The sequence below is a fragment of the Jaculus jaculus genome, chromosome 10 (assembly GCF_020740685.1).
Source record: "Jaculus jaculus isolate mJacJac1 chromosome 10, mJacJac1.mat.Y.cur, whole genome shotgun sequence".
Classification (NCBI taxonomy): Eukaryota; Metazoa; Chordata; class Mammalia; order Rodentia; family Dipodidae; genus Jaculus; species Jaculus jaculus.
The window spans coordinates 74,866,720-74,890,792 of record NC_059111.1 but is presented as its reverse complement, the minus strand read 5'-3'; the positions used below and the strand labels follow the sequence as shown (position 1 = coordinate 74,890,792).

Below are 24,073 nucleotides of genomic sequence, written 5' to 3'. Positions count from 1 at the left end.
GCTAAGTATGTGCTAGTTGTGTGCATATAAAGGTGAAAGAAAATTGTCCATACCACCAGAGGACATAGTCAAAAAGAGCTTTGCCTTATAAACTAGGATATAGTGAAATACCATCTATAGGTAATCTCTCTCTTTTTTTTTAAAATCCATAATCCTTTTAGCAATTGAGTAAAATCTAAGATAGTCTTCTCAAAACAAAATATACCTTCATAAACACAGTTTAAAGGATTAGAAAAATATCAGTTATATTGACATCTTATTTTCAAAATATTTAAAATGACACATTTGTAAAATATTAATAAGTATGTTTTCTTCTTGATTAAGTAAAATGATATAGTGGCAGGTTTAAGAATCACTATAAGTTTGAAGTGGTAATGAGAATAAATAACATTCCTGAACATTTTTTGTCAACTTCAATGACTGGAAAAATATCTGTGATTTCTATTGGTGACAACATCACATATAATGTTAACATTTCTATGATTTGTGACACACATTCATATGAATCTTAGTGCAAGAAATCCTAGTACAAGAAATAACTAGATTTTTATTGTATTTAGAAAGGAAAATCTGAAAATATTATTAAGTTCATAGAATGCCTATGCAGTATGAAGAAATATTTTATGGTGAAATGTACAGTTTGATGATGCTGAAGTATCTCAAAGGAGTAGAAACTTAGGAGTTAAAAATGTAGAAATATAAAGGAGAATCCAGATATTTAAGTTTGTCCTTAAAGAATAGGACTATTTGGGTAGTGTAGTAGTATGAAGAACTGGAGAAACTGCTGATATTCTTGAAAACCTTGGGACCATAGAGAGGTCTGTACATGAGACAATGAGATTTTTTATCATGTCCAGATGTAAAGGGAACTCACTCAGGAGAACTCATGAAGGCAGGAGTTTAAACTAGAACTGGCTGGCAGCCTAAGTGGCTCAGGAGCCACCAGACAATTGCACATGGCAATGGGCCAAATTTGCAGCAGAAACATAAGCCTAGGAGACTCAATTTTAGAGGGGGCTAATTTTAGAGGATTTGAAGACTACCTGAGGGACTGAGTAAAAAGTGCATGACAAAGGACAGTAAGAGCAGGCTGTGACATCCCTACCTGGCAAGATTTGCGATCAAATAGAATCAATTCATTTGAAAGTACTAAGCTATAATTGACTGTAAGACATCTAGAGTGAAGTTTCCGGGAGATCTTTAACATTAATTTGTGCTCAAGGCAATACATGTTAATTTTGGGGATTCTCCACTGTCTGTGTTGGCAATGCCATATGTTGTATATGATTTCTGGCAATAAAATAATCTGAAGAGATAATTCTACATTCCAGTCATGGTTCAGTATCTCCTGAGAGCTCACAGTAGGCTTCATTTTCCAAGTCTTCTGCAGACCAGGGGTAGTGGATTGCATCTCTAGTCCTAGTACTTAGATGGCAGAGGCAGAAGGATTGCTGCTGTTTCAAGACCAGTCTGCACTACATAATGATTTTCAATCCAGCTTGTGTAACAGAATGGGATCCTTTATACAAATAGAAAATATAACATACACCTTGGGTGATAACTTAGCAGTTAAGAGGGCTTGCTGCTTAAGCAAAAGGACCTCTCTTTCTCTCTCTGACCATGAGTTATAAAACTCAGAAAGTACATAAAAAGCTTAGCATGGCCATGCACATCTGTAACCCCAGCACAAAAGGACCAGAGACCACAGAATTGCTGTGACTCATTGATGAATGGCAGCTCTGGGTTAAGGAAGAGACCCCAGCTCAAGGAAATATGGGACTGAGCAGTAGAGAAGCTGAAATTCTCCACTGATCTCCATACACCTCCATGTGCATGTGCATTATCACACACATGCGCCTATAGTATATAGCATACAGACACACAACACATGAGCACACACACACACACACACACACACACACACACACACACACAAAATCTAAAATAAGTGGAAGAGAAAAAGTTTTGTATAAAAGATGACAAGACCAGAAAAGCAGAGGAAAATAGTAGAGAAGTATCAGTTGCAAATGTTCTAGCCTAGTCCAGAAGGATGCAGACTGAATGTAACACTTGAGGTTTTCAGTGATAGACCTCTTCCAGAAAGGTAGGAAGCTTGGAAACTGGGGCTTTGTAATACTGGAGAAGGAACAGAAGTTGAAATGGAGTCTTTCCCAGTGTTCAGTGATGAAGGAAAGGAGGATAGGAAGGATGTCAAATATGAGGCTTATGACAAATTACGGTGATGAATTGATTTATAAAGACTCATTATTTAAATGCCTGTTTTATTTATGGTATTGATTATTACTAGGAATGGAAACTGTAGAAATATAAAGGAGACTCAAGATATTTAAAGTTTTCCTTAAAGAATGTGACTATTTGGGTAGGGTAGGAGTATATGCTTGAGCTAAAGAAACAGATGAAAGCTTGGGACCATGGAGAAGAACCATGTGTAACTTTTTTTTTTTTTTTTTAATTATTTGCTTTGTTTTTTCAAGGTAGATCTTGCTCAAGCCCAGATTAACCTGGAATTCACTATGTAGTCTCAGGATGGCCTAAAATTCATGGCAATGTATACATTTTCAATAACAATATATTTTCTTTACCTGGTGAAAGGCAAACTAGTACTATGCATTGGTAATAAATTCAGCATGAAAATTCAAATGTACAATACTGCCTACCCAGTATCTGTCATTTTGGTCATAATACTATTATGTTCCTTCAGGAACTACTCTGATTTTGACCTTCATTACAAAAAAAATAGGTAAGACTGGCTCAATGATGGTGGCAAGACAATCAGAATAACTCCTAGAGACTTCAGTTGTGAGGACTATCCCATCCTCATAATAAACAGTGGTACTTCTTCAATGGATGGGCGGTAACTGCCCACTAAATCTTGCTCCATGTGTTGTCTTTTCTGACAGTAGACTTTTGCTTGGCTCTTTCTCTGCACATTGTGAGCCAGCTACCCTGTCTCCATTGAATAATGATTACTTCTTAAAGTGTGATGTTAAGTTCTGTGACTTGAAAGCAAAACAAGAAGTAACAAGGTTAATGCATTTCAATCAATGGTCACATGGGTAAAGTTAGAAACTAAATTCCTAGCTTTAAAATAAGTTATGAATCAAATTTCAGGTTCTGATTCCTTTTTATAGGAAGATAAGGCAAGACTTTGCCTGGGCTCATCATCGCTAGAAAACTGAGGCAATGTATTCACAAATTATTGTTATAGGTAAAACTTTTCTAAAACCTCACAAGAGTCAGCTTCAAAAATTAGGCTTTAAGTTGTGGAAAACACAACTTAAAGTGAAAAAATGAAACAGGCTGGTTACCAAGTATCATCACTGGACCAATGCAATGTCTGATTTATTGGAAATTAGCATTTTAAAATCTTATTTTAGTTTAAGATTTTATATTCATTCATATTTACTTGTTATATAGATTGCACATTGCAAATTGTAAATAGAAAATAGTTCTGTTTTTAATAAAGTAAATATTGGGTAAATATTGATGAGAAGGATAAGATAAATAATAATAATTATTATTATTATAAAAGTTTAGTGGTAGCCAGTTTTTCAATGCAGATTCTATAGGTGTTTGGAATGTTTGAGGTTTTAAAAATATTTCATAACAATAAATTAAACTCAATAGCATTCATAAAATCAGATTGGAATGAGTTTGATGATGTGAAGGTGTAGAAGTTGCTGAGGACTTAATGAAGATTACAGAATCCAATGGTGTCAACATCAGAGCCTTCCCGTGTCTAAGTCAACCCCTTTTTACTCACTTCAGAAAGCTGCCATCATAACTGGCATTAATTGACACCCTCATTAGAACTCTCAACAGAAGAGCCCAAAATAGAAAGATATGGACACCTCTCACCCAGACAGCCAGGCTGTTTCCATAGGTGAAGCTGTAGTCAAGGAGGGGGCAGGTGACCCAGCTTCTGCTTGGGAGAGAATAAGACACACACATTTTCAGAGTCCATAGACAACAGAATTCTCCAGGGATATTAATGAAAAATTGTTCCTGTAGCTTCAAAACAGAGAAGCAGTGTTCCCACAAGTGATGTAGATATATTGAAAGGGATCAAAGGCAGCACTCAATAGGTACTTCTGGCAGGAGCAAATCCTACAGAGTCCTTGTGGAGCATTGCACTTTTGCTTACTTATATGAGTGATGATTTTAAGCTCTGAAAAATCACGGAAATCTGAATTTCTCATGAGCATGGAGATTACAGGACAATTAGATAAAACAATATACTTTACATATATGTTGCTATCTCACTTGTATGGAGACTACAAAACACGACTAACCAGGATAAGAACTACGATACCAACTCAAATAGGAATGACTAACCATGATGGTGGATGAGAAAATTGGAAAGACAAATGGCCTGGATATCATAAGGCATCAGAGAAACATGTTCAAGTTGCTATGAAGCAAAGAGTAGTTGTACTTTTATGGAAGACTCAAAGATGTTGGATGAACAATGCACAAAGGAAGGTGAGGTCATGGTGGCAGAGGCCATTTAAGAATGGGGGTAAGAATAGCATTAAGGTCTGAAGGTATCTATAACCTCTGATACATTTAGAATGCTGCAGAGTGTAGCTACTTCAGAGAAAAGAGAGGCTCTGAAGAAAAGGTGGCAGAGATGACAAGCACTGTGAAAGAAAATAGAAGTGTTCAGCATCTCCATGTAAAACTAAATCCTTTACGTTATGGACTTCACATTCCTCATTATAAAATATATATGCTATCTGATTTTTAAGGTTCAATGAAAGGTCAAATACTAATGACATTGCTGATCTGCTGAGACTTTTCTTAGTGTGATCATGAAGAAATAACTGTCATTAGTACAGAAAACCAGAAAGGATTCTTAGAAATCCCTTACGGAGGACTGGAGAGATGGCTTAATAGTTAAAGTACTTAACTGTGAAGCCTAAGGACTCATGTTTAATTTCCCAGTGCTTACATAAGCCATATGCACAAGGTGGCACATGCATCTGGAATTCTCTTGCAGTCGCTAGAAGGCCCTAATGCACCCATACTCTCTGTCTGCCTGTCTGTCTGTCTCTCTCTCTCAAATAAATAAATAAAATACTAAAGTAAGAAAGCTCTACAGACAGAAACAAGTGTTTCCACGAATCCTTACTTCTTGTGCCCTGACTTTACATGGATTTCATTCCTTAATGTTGTTTTCCACAAATTCCTTAAGTTTGCTAGCAAATTATGGAAAATTTAAAATAATTTCATTATCACTTTTTTCCTGGAAAATTCTGCTTTGGGTTACAGAAATTACTAAAATTTAACTTATATCAACTGATGGTGCATCCAAAAATTAGAAGATGACCTTTTAAAGGTTAGGTGTCATTTGAATTATTTACTTATTTCAGAAGTACACACTCATTGCATACTGAACTGGGTTTCATAAGAACATTTTCATACGACTATATAACAAAGGAACACACATATATTGTCAAGAAAGGTATGTGAAAAATTAAATGAGAAAACAGAAGACCACTGCCCAATTTTATGAGATAGCACTACAGGAAGGTGAAACAAATATTTAAAATTTGGGAACACATTAAAAAGGGGCATTTGGAACTAGGTATAAATGAATATTACCCATTTTTCACTATTTTGGGAATTCAGAATATAATTTTACAGATGGTATATATTTCTTAATGTGATATTAGAAGAAATCTAATGGAAAATTCCTGGTTAGGATTTAGAGACATATTATAGATGTTAAATCATATTTGCATGCAGTAATTTCTAAAACAAATGCCTGGGAACTGAATCTATCAAAATGGCTCCTAGAATTGCTGTTATAACCTGTTAAATTAGCTTCCCATATCTAAGCACTTCTAAATTATGAGGATTTAACATCAAGATATTGTAAAGATCACTCTTGACTCATTGTTCAAGTATGCATAAACACAGTATAAGAACCCATGGATTTAGAATAGAATTTAATACTTTTTAAAACAACCAAAAATCTTTCTTGGGCTGGAGAGATGGCTTAGCAGTTAAGCGTTTGCCTGTGAAGCCTAAGGACCCAGGTTCGAGGCTTGACTCCCCAGGATCCACATTAGCCAGATGCACAAGGGGGAGCATGCGCCTGGAGTTCGTTTGCAGTGGCTGGAGGCCCTGGCGGGCCCATTCATATTCATTTTCTCTCTCTCTCTCTCTCTCTCTCTCTCTCTCTCTCTCTCTCTATATATATATATATATATATATATATATATATATATATATGCCTCTTTCACTCTCTGTCGCTCTCAAATAAATAAAAATATAGTAAAAAATATTTCTTGCTTAAGATAAAATTTCCATTTGCATATTAGGAGTTAAAGTTTCTACAAAGTGATATACTTGAAAATAGCAAACAAAATAAAACAGTCTAAAAAGAGATTGAATAAACAGTGTAGCATTTCTATATTTGGGAATTTCCACTTTAAAGAGCAACAAAATATGGCAGCACATGCCTTTAATCCAGCACTCAGGAGGCCAGGTTATGAGGATCTCTGTGAGTTCAGGCCACCCTGAGACTACATAGTTAATTCCAGGTCAGCCTGATCTAGAGCAAGAACCTACCTTAAAAAAATATGGATGAAAATACAGAAATACCAGTATAGCTGATAGTCCCATGGAGAAACAATAAGTAGTAAAGCAAAAGAAACTCTGCTTCAAAGTATGTTTGAAGTACATTTGTCCCCAGCCTAACCAAAAAGATTAAAAGGAGTGAAGGTAGGAATGATACAAAGCATTCATTGCTTGGATTATGCAAGGCACAGTGATTTCATGGGGCACCAATCCCAGAATCCCTAGGACACTGTACTCAGGAGACCTTCCCAGTAATTACCTGTTGGTGAGCTTGTCCATGGGATGTATTTCCTGGCTAGGATGTGGTTCCCTGAAGGAAGTCTGAAGATCTTCTATATCTATATCTATTATCAAATTTTGTGTTTTATCATTATTTTTTTCCAAATTTGGAAAGTACCAACAACTCTGTACTGTGGGGATGACTCCATAGGAGTAAGCCCTTCAGATCATGGTGACCCCCAGGAATGCCTGAGGGGCCTGCAGGGTGTGGCAGCTCCTTTTCTGATGCCTGCAGGGCAAGCAGAAGCAGCCCTCGGATCAGCTGTTTTTCATCCGCTGTGGGTCTCAGTGGCAGCTCCTTTCCGTGCCAACAATGATAAACAAAAATGTCTTTAACCAGGCATAAACACTGCAAGTTGCACAAGCAGAAGTTTATCTTGTTGGCATCTCTGATTTTGATTTTGTTCCTATTAACCTCTTTCTCCTCTCCACTTTTATGAGAGGTAGAAAAGAAACCTGGAAAAAGATGACTTATATTTCAAAAGTAGTTTTTTTTTTTTAATTTTTTATTTGACAGAGAAATAGGGGGAAAAGAGAGAGAGAGAGTAGGAGAGAATGAGTGCACCAAGGCCTCCAGCCATTGCAAATGAACTCCACACACGTGCACCCCCTCATGCATCTGGCTAACATGGATCCTGGGGAAGTGAATCTTGGTCCTTTGGCTTTGCAGGTAAATGCCTTAACCGCTAAGCCATCCCTCCAGCTCAAGAGTAGTTGTGTGTGTGTGTGTGTGTGTGTGTGTGTGTGTGTGTGTGTGTGTTTGTTTTGTTTTTTCAAGGTAAGTTCTCACTCTAGATCAGACTGACCTAGAATTCACTATGATGTAGTCTCAGGGTGGCCTCGAACTCACGGTGATTCTCTTCCCTCTGCCTCCTGAGTGCTGGGATTAAAGGCATGTATCACCATGCCTGGCAAGAGTAGGTTTTTGTTTTTTTTGTTTTGTTTTGTTTTGTTTTTGAGACAGAAAAAAAAATTGATTTGATAACTCTCATAATGTGAAGAGAAACTCAGTATAGGCCCATCTCTTGCACATTAAAACATGGTTGAGCATATTACTGGGTATACATCTTTATTACCAAGACCCATTTTCTCTCAGTAGTATGTGTAACAGATAGGGACAAGGAAGCATGTGGAATAATAGGATAAAAGAGCTCTGTGTCATTCACATGGGCTCTTGTTGTTAGAAGTATGAATACAGAGGTTCTGGGACCAGTTTATCAGTACATAAGACATCATTTATTATTTTATTATTAGTGGCTCAGAACAGAGCGGTACAGACCTGGGGAGGAGCAAAGAACCAGGTGAGTTGTGAGTACAGTAGCCTGGCAAGGAAAGGGCAGGGACCAGGTAGGATGGAACTCTGAAGCCAAAAGAAAGGGAGAGAGAAAATGAGAGAGAAAGAGAATAAGAGAGGGAAAGAGAGATGTGTCCATAGGGAGAGGCAGATGGGAAGCACGTTGAGACAGAGACAAATACACAGAGATCAGAGAACACACACGTCACTTCAAAAAAGAAAGAGGAAGAGAGAGGGCAAGAAGGAGAGAGAATGGCACCCAAGGCTTTTATGCCCATGCCTTTAAGGCAGGATGATTTGTCCTGTGGAGAGATGCCCTTGTGGAGGTGTGGGCTGGGGCTTGAGGACAGAGGCCGGGTTGCCTAGATATCTTGTTGCATTTTGACCTGGTGACAAGTGAGTGGCGGGGATGATGTAGGTGGGAAGATCTGAGATTCTAATTATTTTCCTAGGTGTGAGGAAGGATTGAATACCTCCTTGGGCCATTCCATTAATACCTTCCTTCAAAGACCATGCCTTTTTTTCACCACAAATCACTACAGCTGAAGTCCATTCAGGGGCAGCAGCATTCAAGGGAATATGCTATTCACATTTAATACTATGTCATCCAAATTTTAGTAAAAATCTTTTACTAAAAATGAAATTTTTGCATAGCAATAAGGAAGCTGTGAGTATCCAAGATAAAAGGTTAAAGGCACATGATTAGTCTCATACTGACTTGAATTACAGCTAGCTCAAACTTTCAGCTCTATGGCCTTAGATAATGCAATTTAACCTTTTCAGCCTCCCTATCTTATGCTGTGAAATGAGGAAGCACCAAGAAACACATTGCCAGGTAAACAGAGCAAGCTCTGAATATGTATTAGCAAACAAAAATAAAAATTATGAATGCTCAGGTCTTTTTTTTCCATTAGAGAAAAAAAAAGTAATTAGAAAATAAGTGGTATCGTGAGGAATGCAAGTTCTATAGGATGAGTGGTCTTATCTTCACTCCCCACTTTCACTAGCGTTTGTCATCTACTTAGATATAATGATACCTACGGTTCATCCCTAAAAGACCAAAAAGATCAGCATGGGTCTCAGAGAAAACCATTATTTGAGTAGAGTGTTTCCTGTAAAGGGCCTGGTGAAGGTTCGGAGTCTGAACTGTGTGACATTGAGCAAGTACAAAACAGTCACACAAACATGTGGCTGAACTGGCAGGCAAAGGCTGCTGTATATTTATAAAACAGGCTTTACAACATCAAATTAGTGTTTAAGCACTTTGAATATCAAAATCAAATATAAATAAATTAGATGCCACATTACAAAATTATTAAGACACATGTAATGAATTTTTTCCAAAGTATATATTTCTTGAGAGTTGATATCCATAAACCTGGAAGGCTAGGATAAACTCTGAATTAGAAAAGACAAAAAGAGATAAGAAGCTCTCACAGTAATCAATCATTACATTCCTCGAAACAAGTTACAAAATAGTAACACAACGTCAGAATCAAACTTTCACTAATCCATCAAGACTATGTAGGCATTGGAAATTATATATAATTGATATGTTTTTATATGAGGGTCTTTACAAAGAAAAATGTAAAATTTTAGAATTGTTCTATAGTATACTAGAAATTACACATTTCTAAGCCAGGGCCAAGTTTCATCACCCAATAACTACTCTCAAGAATGAAGCTAATTTACATTTAAAATAAGAGTACTGTCTACTCTTTAAAAGCACAATGGTAAACACACCAATTTGACAATTACATTAATATTAGTATTTGCATAATCTGTCTTCTACACCTGTTCTTAATTTGAAGCAGCTGCAGGACAAATAAGGTCACACCAATCTGAATGGGTGTATGGAAGATCCAAATAGTAGTGCTTTCAACTAATGCTCGTAAATTTTCTTTATTATGTAATGTTTGCTGCCTTTTAAAAAAGAGGTTAAAATGGTGTTGTCAAAGCCATATCTATGTTTATTTGGTTAATATTAAGGAAAGATAGAATCATACCAAAGAATGCTGTTAGTCCAATTTTTTTTACCATCTTTGATTATTCATTTATAATTCTACTTTTTATATCAATGCATCTTTCTTTTTTCTTTGGTTTTTTGAGGTAGGGTCTCACTCTAACCCAGGCTGACCTGGAACTCATTATGTAATCTCAGGGTGGCCTTGAACTCATGATGATACTCCTACCTCTGCCTCCCAAGTGCTGGGATTAAAGAAGTGAGCCACCACACCTCGCAAATGCGTCTGCCTTTAAATAGCATGCAGTTTACTTATATGGAAACAGACAGAAAAGATCAATATAAATGTGTTTCAAAATTCTTATTATGGAATATAAGTAGAAAATCTATAGTAAATGTATGACTACAGAATAGTGAAGACAATATGGAAACTTGTTTCTAGAGTACAAAAATGTGGAATATTTTGTGTCTTTCTTTTTATAAAGGGATGCCACTGACATTTTAATAAACATTTTAGAATTTAATAAGGAGAAATTTAACTTTCTTAGGGATACAACTTATTTTATATATATTCAAACATAACCAGAGCCATAGAAATAAAGTCTATTTATTATTGCTATGTACTCTGCCAATTCATCTATTTAAATCTCAAAGTCAGATTCTAGTTATGGATCTAAGAAACCCATGGAATCTGTCAAGAAATGAATTTTTAACATCACATGAATAGGACATGTAGCTGGAGCCATGATGAAATGGGACCCCAAACAAAGCCAAGTATTTACAAATATTCTGTAGACCTAAGCATTAAACTCCTGAATTATTAGTGCACTGTTTTATTCAGAATTTCATTTTTATAAGTGCTCACAAAACGTTGGGCAAATAAAATAGTAAACAAACTAATGGAAACTTATGTTTTCAATACATTTTCTTGTTCATTTAGCAACACTTATCACAGAAGTAAGCAGACTCATAAAGGTAGTGATGTGCCCATCTTCTCCTACTTATGACAGTGCTAAGACTCAGGTACCCTGACTCACCCATGTTCTTCTCAATAACTCATAGATGCTCTTTCCTTTCTTTTTTTATGAGTGAGAGAGACAGAGTGAAAGAAAGAGAGTGAGAAAAAGAAATGAATTGGTGCACCAGGTCCTCCAGTCACTATAATTGGACCCCAGATGTGTGACCTTACATGCTTGCATCACTGTGCATCTGCCTTACTTGGGACTTGGAAAGTCAAACATGAGCTCCTAGGCTTTGCAGGCAAGCACCTTAATGGTAAGTCACCTCACCAGCCCTAGATGTTTTGAATAGATTAACCCTTGTAAAAAGAGAAAGTATCAATGCTTTTTTTTTCTTAAATTTTTTCTCAAAGTTTACATATCACAGTACTTAAGAAAGTAAAACTCATGATTGCAAATGTACTAGGAAAATGTTTCAAAAATCACTTGGTTGCAAGTTCTTATCAAGTACTAACTTACTCTGGGAGCATGAAAATAAATTTTATTACTATACAATTTAGGTAATAAAGCTAAAGCTAAGTTATAGTGATTATGAGAAAAGCAATTTTCACAGTTCTGACCTCTACATAATTATATTTCTAAATATTCCTTATTTTATTTTTCTTCATTAAAAACTGCACATATATAATTGAGCACACAGAATAGCTCTCTAAACAGAAAAGCTGGCATGTCATGGGGCACATGGAATATAATAGGATGAAAACTATATTTATGCGTGGTGAATATGCACATTGTAGAATATTTTAACAATAAATTTCACTTTTTTTCTTAGTATCAGAATATTTTAACCTGAATAAATAAGTCTTACATTTCTAAAGTTTAAAATAAATTTGTTTTTTATGCTTTTTTTAGTACTAAGGAAAAGACTCCACACAATTAAAATTTTGGTATATTTTAAAATATAAATAAAAGTAACTGCTATAGCACGTGTTTTTGCTAGAAAAGCATTAGTTTAGAGTTAGTGATGGAGTCAAATCTTGATTGACAGGGAAAGGAAGCAGGTTATGTAGTCAGTAGGTACTAGAGTCAGAGAAGCTCAAGTGCCTCTGCAGACTAGGGATTGGGCTCTGGCCCTCAATACACAGCATGAATGGAACAATGCCAGGTCACTTATAACACGTGAATGCTTTCCCATATTCCTACAATAAGCTATAGCAGAAACAGAAAATTTATATGCAAAAGACAGGTTATAAAATAAAAAATTATACTCATTTCACACTATCATGGAGATGTGTACACACAACTCCAGTTAATATAAATATAAGATATGTATAAGAGGTTATTGACATACTGAAATGAGGAACGGAGATTGATGATCAGGTAAATTTCAATCTTTCATACTTTTATTTATTTATTTATTTTAATTTTTATTTATTTATTTGAGAGCGATGGACACAGAGAGAAAGACAGAGAGAGGGAAAGAGAGAGAATGGGCGCACCAGGGCTTCCAGCCTCTGCAAACGAACTCCAGACGCGTGTGCCCCCTTGTGCATCTGGCTAACGTGGGACCTGGGGAACCGAGCCTTGAACCGGGGTCCTTAGGCTTCACAGGCAAGCGCTTAACCGCTAAGCCATCTCTCCAGCCCCTTTTATTTATTCTTTTAACACTGGGTCTCCTATTATATAGCTCAGGCTGGTCTGTTACTGACTATGTAGTCCAGGCTGGTCCCAAACTTGTGGAAAATGTCCTCCCTTAGCTTGCTGAGCAAGGGTGTGAGCCACTATATACTGAGTTCAATTCTGTACATTATTTTTGAATGGCCTGAATACTATTTTAAGAAAACATATCGAATATCAATAAAACGGTTTTATCTATCAATTTAAATTACAGCTTAGAAGTTATAAATATTTTTTCATAAAATAGTATAATACTGATATGAGTGGATTTTCCCCATATCAAATCTGAGATTTAATACTTTTGCCTTAGTGGCAGTAATGAAGTTAAATGAAGGGTTACCATCTCTGGCATGATACTTTCTTCAAGGTAAAGAAATCATGTAGATACACTTTACATATTTTTCTCTCATCAATCTTGGCATAGTTATTTTGGTATATATCCTCATTTGCCTTTATTTATCTCTTTTGTGATACTTTCTGTCTCCAACTATTTATCACCCTTGAATACCCTGATTATATTCTGGACATCAGCCATAAGTAAAATTTAAAGAACCACAAACAAAACCTCATGAAGCAAAAAGATAAATAAAATACAAACAAAAAAAATAAAACCTTGTTCTTTTTAGTCTGTAAGTGATAGAAAATTTGCTGAACAGAAAAAAAAGAGGAACCCAATTTACTCCAGAGAACACGTTTAAAAAGCCATAACTGTCAAGAAGATTTTTTTAATTCTTTAAACTATAAATTTTATTTAAAATGACTTAAAAGAATGGTTATTATCATCAGTTGTTATCTAGCCAGCTTGCAACTCCCCAAGGAGAAGAATGTCTTTGAATTCCCCTTGGAACCTGGTGTCTGCCTAGCAAAATGTCTACCACACTGAGGGCATTCAGTCAGGTTTTGTTGGTGAGTTGATGTAGGATGTGAATTCTAATACACAGAAATATTGGCAACCATCTCAGCAAACTGTTCTTCTGTTTTGTTTTTAGCTTGTGGATTTTCTACCAAAGCACAACAACCATTTGTATCATACAAAATTCTAGAGAGTAGGCATTCCTATTTATTTGTACATTACTCCTAAGCTCTCATTTTTTTAAAAATGACTATCTGCTTCAACACAAAAGCAACGAAAATATGTTTATAGGGCTGAAGAGATTGCTAACTGGTTAAGACACTTGCTTGCAAAACCTAATGTCAACTAGGTAAAGCCAGAAGCACAAAGTGGTACATGTACCTGGAATTCATTTGCAGTGGCTAGAAGCCATGGCATGCCTATTCATTCCCTCTCTCTCCATGAAAATAAATAAATAAAATATATTTAAAATTACAAAGAAAGGAAAAATGAACTCTTAGAGACAAAGTATTTCCTTGTACTAAGTCAGCATATGCCTGGCTTATAATGGGATTTGAACTTGTTTGCCTAATTAGATGCAAAATCTCTCATTACAAATAAATGTTTAAAAAAAAAGGACTGTGGAAATGGCTCAGTGGACAAGGGTCTTGTCACACTAGGCAAAGGGCCTGATTTGGGATTCTGAGCACCCATGTTGAAAAAAGGTTAGGACCAGGACACATATCTATAATACCATCACTGGTGAGCCTGAGGCAGGATGTTGAGCCCTGGGACTTGCTGGATACCTAGACTAGCTGAATTGATAGCACTAAGTGAGAGAGCTTGACTCAAAAATTACAGTGGAGGGTGACAGAGGAAGACACCTGACATCAGTCTCGGGCTGCATGCACTCACATGTGCATGTGTACTCACACAGACATACGCACCCACGCAGAATCTCCCATGATGCAGCCAAACTCACGTGCATGGATAAAAATAAGTAAAATAGAAACATGTAGGGAGAACTAATAAAAATCTGAAAATTATTAAAGTGATAATTTCAATAGAGATATAAAAATTATACTGTTTGGGCCTACTTTGTTTTCTAACTTTATGATGTACTTCTCTAAAAAATACCAATTCATTAAACTCCTCTTTATTCCAAGACACAGCCAAGTTCCACAAATACCATAGATCATAGGTTTAAATAAGATAGATCAATTTTATTTTTATTGCAGTCAGTCTGTATAATTCCTCAAAAGTATGAGTGGCCTATTGTAGTAAAGGACATTAATAAAAGTCATCACAGTTTACCGTATCTCAGAGATAAGTTAACAACTGCTTCTTACAGTGATTGAATGAAGGGCACCATCAGGAGAATGAAGCATCTGGCCTGGTTGGAGCATTATATAAATATAAAGCAGGAATCACTATTTCTCCACTCCCCTTCCAATAACACATTCTTCAACTAGACAGGCCACTTCCACAGGAGACATTTTTGTTCTGTTTCCCCTAACAAGAATGCTACAGACATGGTTCACATATTTCAAATATGCCCATTAACAGGGTTAGAATAATGGCTCTAATCAAGCAACTGAAATTTCATCCAGAGTAATTGCAAAATTTCCTGAGGTTTTCTGATTCTCAGAGTCTTTATAGGTAAATAGTGTCAGGACCAACAAACTTGTGATCTCTGTGGGAATAAAACAACAGATCTCAGACAATGCCCCCAGAAGCTGCATTTTAGCAGGAAACCAATCTTCCAGTGTCGAGAAGAGGGGAAACACAGCTCCCCTGAACCTCTGTTTGGGTGTGTCATGAGGTTTTTATGTTCCCAATGTAGCAGCTCAGAACACAGATTGCTGTATCATATAAGTCCTGTGGAATAAATCTTTCCACATCCACATGATTGATAAAAAATGTTTTAACTAGCTGGGCATGGTGACACATGCCTTTAATCCCAGCACTTGGGATGCAGAGGTAAGAGAGTCACTGAGAGTTCAATGCTAGCTTGAGACTACAGAGTGAATTCCAGGTCAGCCTGAGCTAGTATGAGACCCTACCTCAAAAAAAACAAGAAAACCAAAACAAAACAAAAAATGTTTTAACTAATTTTTCCAGTGACTTTGAGTACTGCTACATAATAACCGCATGAAATTTTTCCATCATTTACTTGTTTAAAATTAAGCTCCCACACCCTTATTCAAAAACCTTTGAATAACACATTCAAAATGTTATTCAAATACATGCAAAATGTAAAAAGGCCCCATTTACTTTAACTGTCCTGTTTTGTTCTGATGCCCCTATGTGCTCCATCTGTGAGTACCCTGCCTACCCTATCCACTTTCAGTATGAACTTTTATAGGGAGAAACCATCTTTGCAACTGGTACTCTATGGTCCTTTATAATTTTCTGATATAGACTGAGTCTTTAATAATATTTTAATTATGATTAGAATTATTGAAATTATCACCCCACAGCCCACTGAACTTCAATGGCATTAATTTTCAGGTGCATGTATGTCTGCATATGCACAATGGAAACAAAACAAAACATTTCTCACCAAAGTATTTCAAGTTATACCTCTCTTCCCATGCAGTCTAGGACCCCATTGCTTGGTACTAGGTAGAGTGTTAGACAATCGATGGCATGCATGGCCAATTATCCAATAATCCTTCTCCTACTCTACCAAAAGCACAACCAGTTCAGTGTGGCAAATGACTTCATAAAGATGACCAGTCCCACAGACTGCTGAAGTGAGGATGCCCAAACAATACAGAGCAGGTTGGCGACCTCTGAGAAAATATGAGAGCAAAAGGGGACAGATTTAGTTGGCAACATCTCACTTGTGTTTGTGTCTTTTCCCGTTTGTTTTGCCTTTATTTCTTCCTGACACATGGGCATGCTATCTGGAGAAGGGTTAACCATTTCTGACCATGGAAACAGAAGCCACAAGGAATTGCAGGAGGCTAAACTCTTTTTTTTTTCTTCTTTTAAACATTTATTGGAAAATTTATTATATGAACATACTGCAAATTAATGGTATTTTTCACTAGGCTATCTTCTTCTTTCCCTTATCCCCTGGGCCCATTTCAGTGAGGACCCTTCTCAGTGGGCTTATTGATAATCACTGTGGGGACATGAACACTCCAATCTCTGTCATCACTGAGTGGCTGACCCATCAGTTCTGGGCTGCCTATTTATGGCATTCATGCTTCATGCTAAGTACAGATTATATTATTAACCAGATCAACTGACAACTTCACAGCAAGTTTAGATATTCCTTTGGCAAAAATATACAAAATTAATATGAATAATGTAGCAGATATAACTAACTCATAAAATTGTATGTTAATAATTTATATTGAAGGCATCTGCATTTTCCTGATATTTGAGAAATTCTTATATCTTATTTTTTTGGTTTATTTTTATTTATTTGATAGTGATAGAGAGAGAAAGAGGCAGATAGGGAGAGAAGAAAGAGAATGGGCGTGCCAGGGCCCCCAGCCACTACAAACAAACTCCAGACGCTTGCTCCCTCTTGTGCATTTGGCTAACGTGGGACCTGGGGAATAGAGCCTCGAACCAGGATCCTTAGGCTTCACAGGCAAGCGCTTAACCGCTAAGCCATCTCTCCAGCCCATTATATCTTATTTTTAATTCTACAGATTTTTAATATCATCATATTATGCCACCTTATAGTATATTATCAAAAATTCTCATTGAAAACACAATTAGTACAAAGAAATGAAAAGGGATATACTGTTTAAGAAATTGATTATAAGGGCTGGGCAGATGACTTAGTGATTAAAGGTGCTTGTTTCAAAGTTTGAAACCTAGGTTCAATTCCCTAGTCACCCACATAAAGCCAAACACAATCTGGTATTCTTTTGCAACAGCAAGAGATGGGTGTGCCAACACACACACCCACACGAACACACAAATGCAACTAACTAAAGGAATGAATAGGTTACTAAAAAACTGCCTATTGAAGTAAATGGCAAACACAAAATATTTGTGTGTGCACACCAGAATCTCTAGTCACTGCAAACAACTTTAGATGTATGCCCCACCTTGTGCATCTGACTTTATATGGGTACTGGGAAACTGAAATCTGGTCCTTAGGCTTTGCAGGTAAGAATCTTAAACTGCTGGGTCATCTCTCCAGACACCAATCAGTAGCCCGGGATTGGGCAAAGATATCCATTTTGTAAATTTTAAAATAATTTGTCAGATTAAAAAAAAATATTGGACTCACTGTCTACTCATTCTGTTTAGGGAAGTGGTCATAGTTATTGATGAAGGGAATTATATTCTCCAGTAATAAAGAGAAACTTTAAATGAGAATAAGCTTTTGAGAAAATATACTTCATCATTAATTAATCTGTATTAATAACTATTACATGTCTTGTCTATAGAGCTGAAGAAAGAGTGTAGAGAACATAATTGTTTCTTATGTTTTTGCAGACATACTCTATCTAAGAATTTACAGCAGTCTTTTTGTGACACAACAGATTTCCTCATGTCAGCACATCACAATGCTCCACGTGTTCCTGGATTTGTCACTTGAGAATGTGCAGTAGCACTAGCTGGGGAAGATATCAAGGTGGCAGTTTTTACAGCAATGCAAGTGTTAGCATTCTAAGTGTTACAGTTATATACTGTGTAAAAGGATTTAGTGCTATCAAAATGCTTAACTACTAGCTATAAAAGTTCTATGTGATACCAGTTAAAACTATAAAAATAGGCATGTAAAAAACTTTTCCAAAATAACCCCTACATATTTTTATCCCCAGATAAGATGTGATTCCAGATTTTCAACTAACATCTGAATCTAGATATAGGATTTCTAACTTGAAACATAAAATTTTCAAACTCAGGATCCTTGGGCCAAACTAGTCAATAAGTAGTAGGCATAGAAATATAATTACTACTCCTCCAATACCCTTCTGTGAAATCTTTTCCTGCCCAAAACACCGCCTTCCCTTATGTCCTTAGAGGCATGCCAGGCAGGTTTTAATATTAAGGAAAATTCTAGATAATTTATGAAGACCAGTAGATATTTAATATTAAAAATGAGGAATATTCATGATATGGATATTCTCAATTCTTCTGTAAGATTGCAACAAGGAAAGTGGAGGGAAATAGCTTATTCACTTTGAGACTTTCCCCATAGATGCTCTTGCATCTATAAGTTCTTGCAAACCACAGCTTTACCATCCCCACCTGTTGAGGATTCATTTGAGTATGTGGATATGATCCCAAAGTATCCCACACTGTCTGAATCTTCCACATAAGGCAGAATTACTTATAGGTTCAAGTTTCTTCTTACTCCACAAGGGATTGAAAAAACATAGATAAAGTTAAATACACAAGATAACACAACAAGAGAACAGAAAGGTAAAGAAGGAAAGAAAGTGATAGAAAGATGAGGTAGCAAAGTGATATTAAGGACACCAACTTCCATGTAGAGAAAGAATAGACTCCACAGAGGAAACTGTTTTAAATGGAAGAGAAATTCTAAATAATTTTGTCTTTTGTCCTTAATCATGTCTCATACTACTCTTCACTTTGTCATTCAATTTAGTTTTTACAACACTTCCAAGCATCTTAAGATAAAATTCATAGCCTAAGTCTTAAATCCTACAGAGAGCTCCCATAACAATATTAATGCTCTTTTTTTTTTCTTTCTCTCAGTTAAGTTACAGAAGTCAAGGAAATGTGTGCATAAAATCCTAATAGATTATTGAAAGAATCAAGTCCTTGGGTAGCTAAGAAAAGAGAAAATATGACCTGTGAGAAAGCAATATTCTTTCATATTCAATATATGGAACATGCATTTTCTATCACAGTCATCTGAGAGGGAAAGTATATTTATTAATTCTCTAATTTTCTCTTTAATATGCATATTAAAGTATGATCTTCCCATTCATCACTGACTGTGTCGGTATCGCTGATCCTATGGATTAGTAGTAATTGATAAAGAAGTAGCAAGAGGGAGCTGGTGACATAACTCAGTGGATAATGTGCCTGCCTTGCATGCATGAAGACCTGACTTCAATCCCCAGAATACTTACAAAGTTCCAGGTGGGATAGTGTAACCTTGTGATATGAGTGCTGGGGAGGTGGAGACAGGTGGAGACAGGTGGATCCCTGGGGCCTGAAGGCCAGCCAGTCTTGGCTAGTTGGCAAGTTTTAGGCCCATCTTATCTCAAAAGAACGAGAATATATGTTAAGAACAACACCCAGAGTTATCCTCTGGCCTCCACTTGCACACACAACTACAAAGTCACCCATGCACAAGAAAAAAAAAAACAAAACAGATTTAAATCATCACTATTTCAGTTTAACTAAACAGTGGTTTTGCAGGAAAGTTCTCATCTTTTGAACATTTTTTTTTAAAGTTAAGCAGAGCAAGACTGTATTCAATGTTTAGGAGAAGAAATAAAGAGAAAGATCATGTAAAATGAGAGGGGTCCTGTGCAAGTAATCCCTTTTCAGAATATTCTTTCATGAACTACACAATCCTTATCTATGAAAACTTTTTTCTTGACCTTCTTTCATAATAAAGGAAGCTCTACTGAGCTGAGACCAAAGTATATATGCTGAAAGGTCCTATAGCATGGCAGATCCTCTAGCAGAGTAGCCCCAAAATATTCACTGCTGCTTTGTCTAACTTCATATTATTTTTATCTCATGAGAATATTGGAAATTTTGGGAACTGATGGCTGAATAGCAGGAACTATACTACTTAACATATCTTCTAAGTGTTGATTAAGTAATTATTTCCTAGAGTCTGTCATAATGACAATCATTCCTTAACTCATTAAACAAAATTTTGAGCTTGATATTGCTTATTTTCATTATTCACAATAATTTTGCAAGATGAGTACTTTTATTCCTATATTTGAGATAAGAAAACATGTTCAAAAAAATCAAAAGATTCTATCTTTGAGACTACTGATGAAGGGAAAGACATATTCTTACTCCATGGGTAAACCTTTGTCATTCAGGGTTATTACCCTGATGTCCTAGACCCTTTTCTATCAGTGTCAGGTTTGAGAAGTTGGCCACCAGTAAAGTATTACATTGCACTTTTTGAAGAAAGAATTTATGGCATGATATTAATGTAAATGTGTCACTCAATACTGTCTTTAAGAAATGCTATCTACTAGAATGAGAAAAATCAAGATCACATATGACATGGGCTGTGTTAATGCTTTTTAAATTAAATAAAAAGATATTACCATCAAGAAGTAATATTTACTGCTTCTTGATACCAAAAATATGATTACCAAAGAAAAACTTAAAATGATTTATACTTTCTTATACTACATTGTTTAAAAAATTGATATTTCAAATTTTCTCTTAATAATGCTCAAATTTTAATTTCTAATTGCTATAAGCTAGAAAATATTTAAACTTATAAGTAGGGCTGGAGAGATTGCTTAGTGGTTAGGGCACTTGCCTACAAAGCCAAAGGTGCCAAAGCTTGATTCCCAAGGGCCACAAAAGCCATATGCACAGGGTGGTACATGTATCTGAAGTTTGTTTGCAGTAACTAATGGCCCTGGTGCATCCATTCTCTCTCTATATATCTGCCTCTTTCCCTCTCTCTCAAATGAATAAAACAAAAAGTTTAAAAAATGTTATAACTAGAAAATAGTTATTTTAATTCATTCATTATTGATAAATGAATGGAACTTAATCATTTGCTAAAACATATTAATAATGTCTGGTTCTGTATAGCATAGATGGTAGTATAACCCTATCATAGAATATATTGTTAATTTTTAAATAATAAACTTTTCTGCCTTTGTCTTAACTTTGGATATAGAATATGAAATCTTTGACTATCTGGTTAGTTTATCAAAAAATGTCTGTTTTTTTCTGCTTATGGGAATTTTAGTATTTTAGATAGGATAAGAAGATAGAAATGATAAAAGTACAACCAGGAATAAAATAACTCTGTACTTTGCATATCTCCTAAGTACAATTTATTATTTCAAGGCATATAACACAATAAAGTTTCTTTAGATGGTGTGGAAAATTGTATTTGAATGATCACTTTCAAACCCATGAAATTTAATTATTTGAATCTGAAGCATTTTCTGGCAATGGTAAGTTAATAAGCAAGTGCTATGTCCCTGAAAACAAACAAATGAAGCACACCCAATCCCAAACTACGAGCTAATATCAAAAATTGTATTCCTAAAATGACTATCACTTCAAACCAAAACCAGTAAACTCTAAACACAAAATTTCATTTAGTTGATCTGTTGTCCCAGATGTCATTTAAAAAGAAAATATTACATGACTTTTTAAACATATATAACTAGTATTTGGTAGAGCCAGATTAAGAGTCACATGTTTAATCCACTTTTATTTCTACTATTACATTCTTGAATTTAAGACAATTATAAAAATTTTTATCCTTTTAATCCCCTATTCAAAAGAAAATTTTATGAGATTTTAATCTACAGTGAAGGAGAAATGACAGTGCTATATGCTAATATTCATCTAAGATAGCAAAGCAATGGCATTTACCTTAAATTTACGTCTCTGCTCTGCACAGCTGTTGGAGAACCACAAGTCTGTCTCATGGCTGCAAATGTAACAAGAACAATAATGCAACCAATTTTCATATCTAAACTAAATTAAGTAGATGTGTCATAGGCTAGGAAATTTATAATGTATTTTACATAAATACAAAATCAAAGAGTTTGGATGTACGTATGTTCATGCATGATTTGTGAATTGTGTGTGTATGTGTGTTAGTTTAGCTTGACATGGAATTTAATTTGAGGATATTTAGAATGTTATTATATTTAGTTTACTTTCTCAATTATGGATCACTATGAATATACTGTATCTAGAAGATGCTGGAGTACAAATAAATAAAACAAATCAAAATTAAAATTCATCTTGTGGACTTATTACCAGCATGTTTCCTGGGATATTCAGTAAAAATTCAAAAAAGAAAAAATCACCTGATAATAGGTTAACATCAGCTCATATTTACATAATAATACTTATAGATTATTCATCAAAATCTCATTAATCAGTGTACTTGCTCTTTGTTCTATTCAATGGGCTAAAAGAATATGTAAACATGGTAAAATATTCATTTACCTAGCCATGAAACTAAAATCACTACTACAATCGGTACTGAAGCTTGTGAGATGTTAGTTTTTGTTTCCTTTATTTTATTTTATTTTATTTTATTTTATTTTATTTTATTTTATTTTATTTTATTTTGGTATTGAGAATGCATGTAATTTGTATGAAAAATTCTGATAAAATATGAATGAGAAACATAAAGCTATATAATGTATATCATGTATAATCTGTTATAAACAGACTGTATCATGTCACACTTCCAAAATGGCCACCACTTTTGAATACTTTGGAGAAACTCTGGTGAGTGCTAGATGAGCAACAAGTTATTGTTCTTGTGATTTGAGCTACTCAAGCAGTTTCTTCATATCCGCATTTTATTTTAAACTTTATAAAATAGTCTCTATGATAATTACATTTTAAGTAAAAAACAAAATAGTATCTCTTCTAATCCTATAAGGATGCTATGCTTTACATACTAGGGACTTGCATTACCTAGTAATATCAACTACCTTGCCTTTCAAATGCAAACTGAAAAATTTTCAATTATCTTTTAGGAAATGAGAATACAATCTATATCAATCTTACTACAATTTCCTGTTAATCTCTTAATTAAGTAGCAAAATAGGCTGAGAATATCAGATAAGTTAAATGGGAGGGGGAGGGCTTCTAAGATGGTTCAGAGGTTAAAGGTGCTTGTTTGTAATTCCCAAAGGCCCAGGTTCGCTTCTCTCATACCCAGGTAAAGCCAGATGAACAAAGTGGCACATGAATCTGGAATTCATCTGCAGGGGCAGCAGGACTCTTTCGCTCAAGCAAAATATTTTTAAGAAGATATAGAAATAACTAATAGTATTAATTTAATGGCACATTATTAAACACTTATGGAAAAACCTCAAACTTTTTCAACACAAATGTAATTCATGCAAAATAATATTTGCAGACACCAGGATAAGCACCAACTAATATCTATTTTACAACAGATGTATAAGCTGGTTTGAAATATTGCTTAGTTTTGATTAGAAATTTAATACACTCTCCACATTTCTACTGTTGCTAAGCTTATCAAGTACTATGACATACTAACATTGTAGATTCATAGTATGTTAACTGCAGAGCATGTTTTTGAAAAATAAGCTCATTATTTCTAAATTTTCTTTCACAAAAACCAACTTCTCATTTCTGTGACATTTTAGCATAAGATCTCATTCAAATTACTAACAATACTGAAATGCTATAGTTTTATAATCTATAATATACAGTAGAGTTATATTCAAATAAATATGCTTGACAAACACTAAGTACGAGTGAGAGTAAGAATTTATGTTTAGCGACTACAATGTTTA

At 35.2% G+C, this 24,073-nt stretch overlaps 1 protein-coding gene across 15 annotated transcripts in view; it reads right to left on the bottom strand.

Annotated features, from left to right (window-relative positions):
• The window catches only part of Foxp2 (forkhead box P2), a 567,416-nt gene that overhangs the window by 128,847 nt on the left and 414,496 nt on the right, over positions 1–24,073 (bottom strand). Inside the window, exon 2 of one of the 15 annotated variants that reach the window (XM_045160036.1) lies at positions 22,158–22,215. The exons of the other annotated variants lie outside the window; for them this stretch is intronic. The gene's annotated coding sequence lies outside the window, so the exon portion shown is untranslated. The remainder of the gene's footprint in view (positions 1–22,157; positions 22,216–24,073) is intronic. 15 annotated transcript variants of the gene reach the window in all.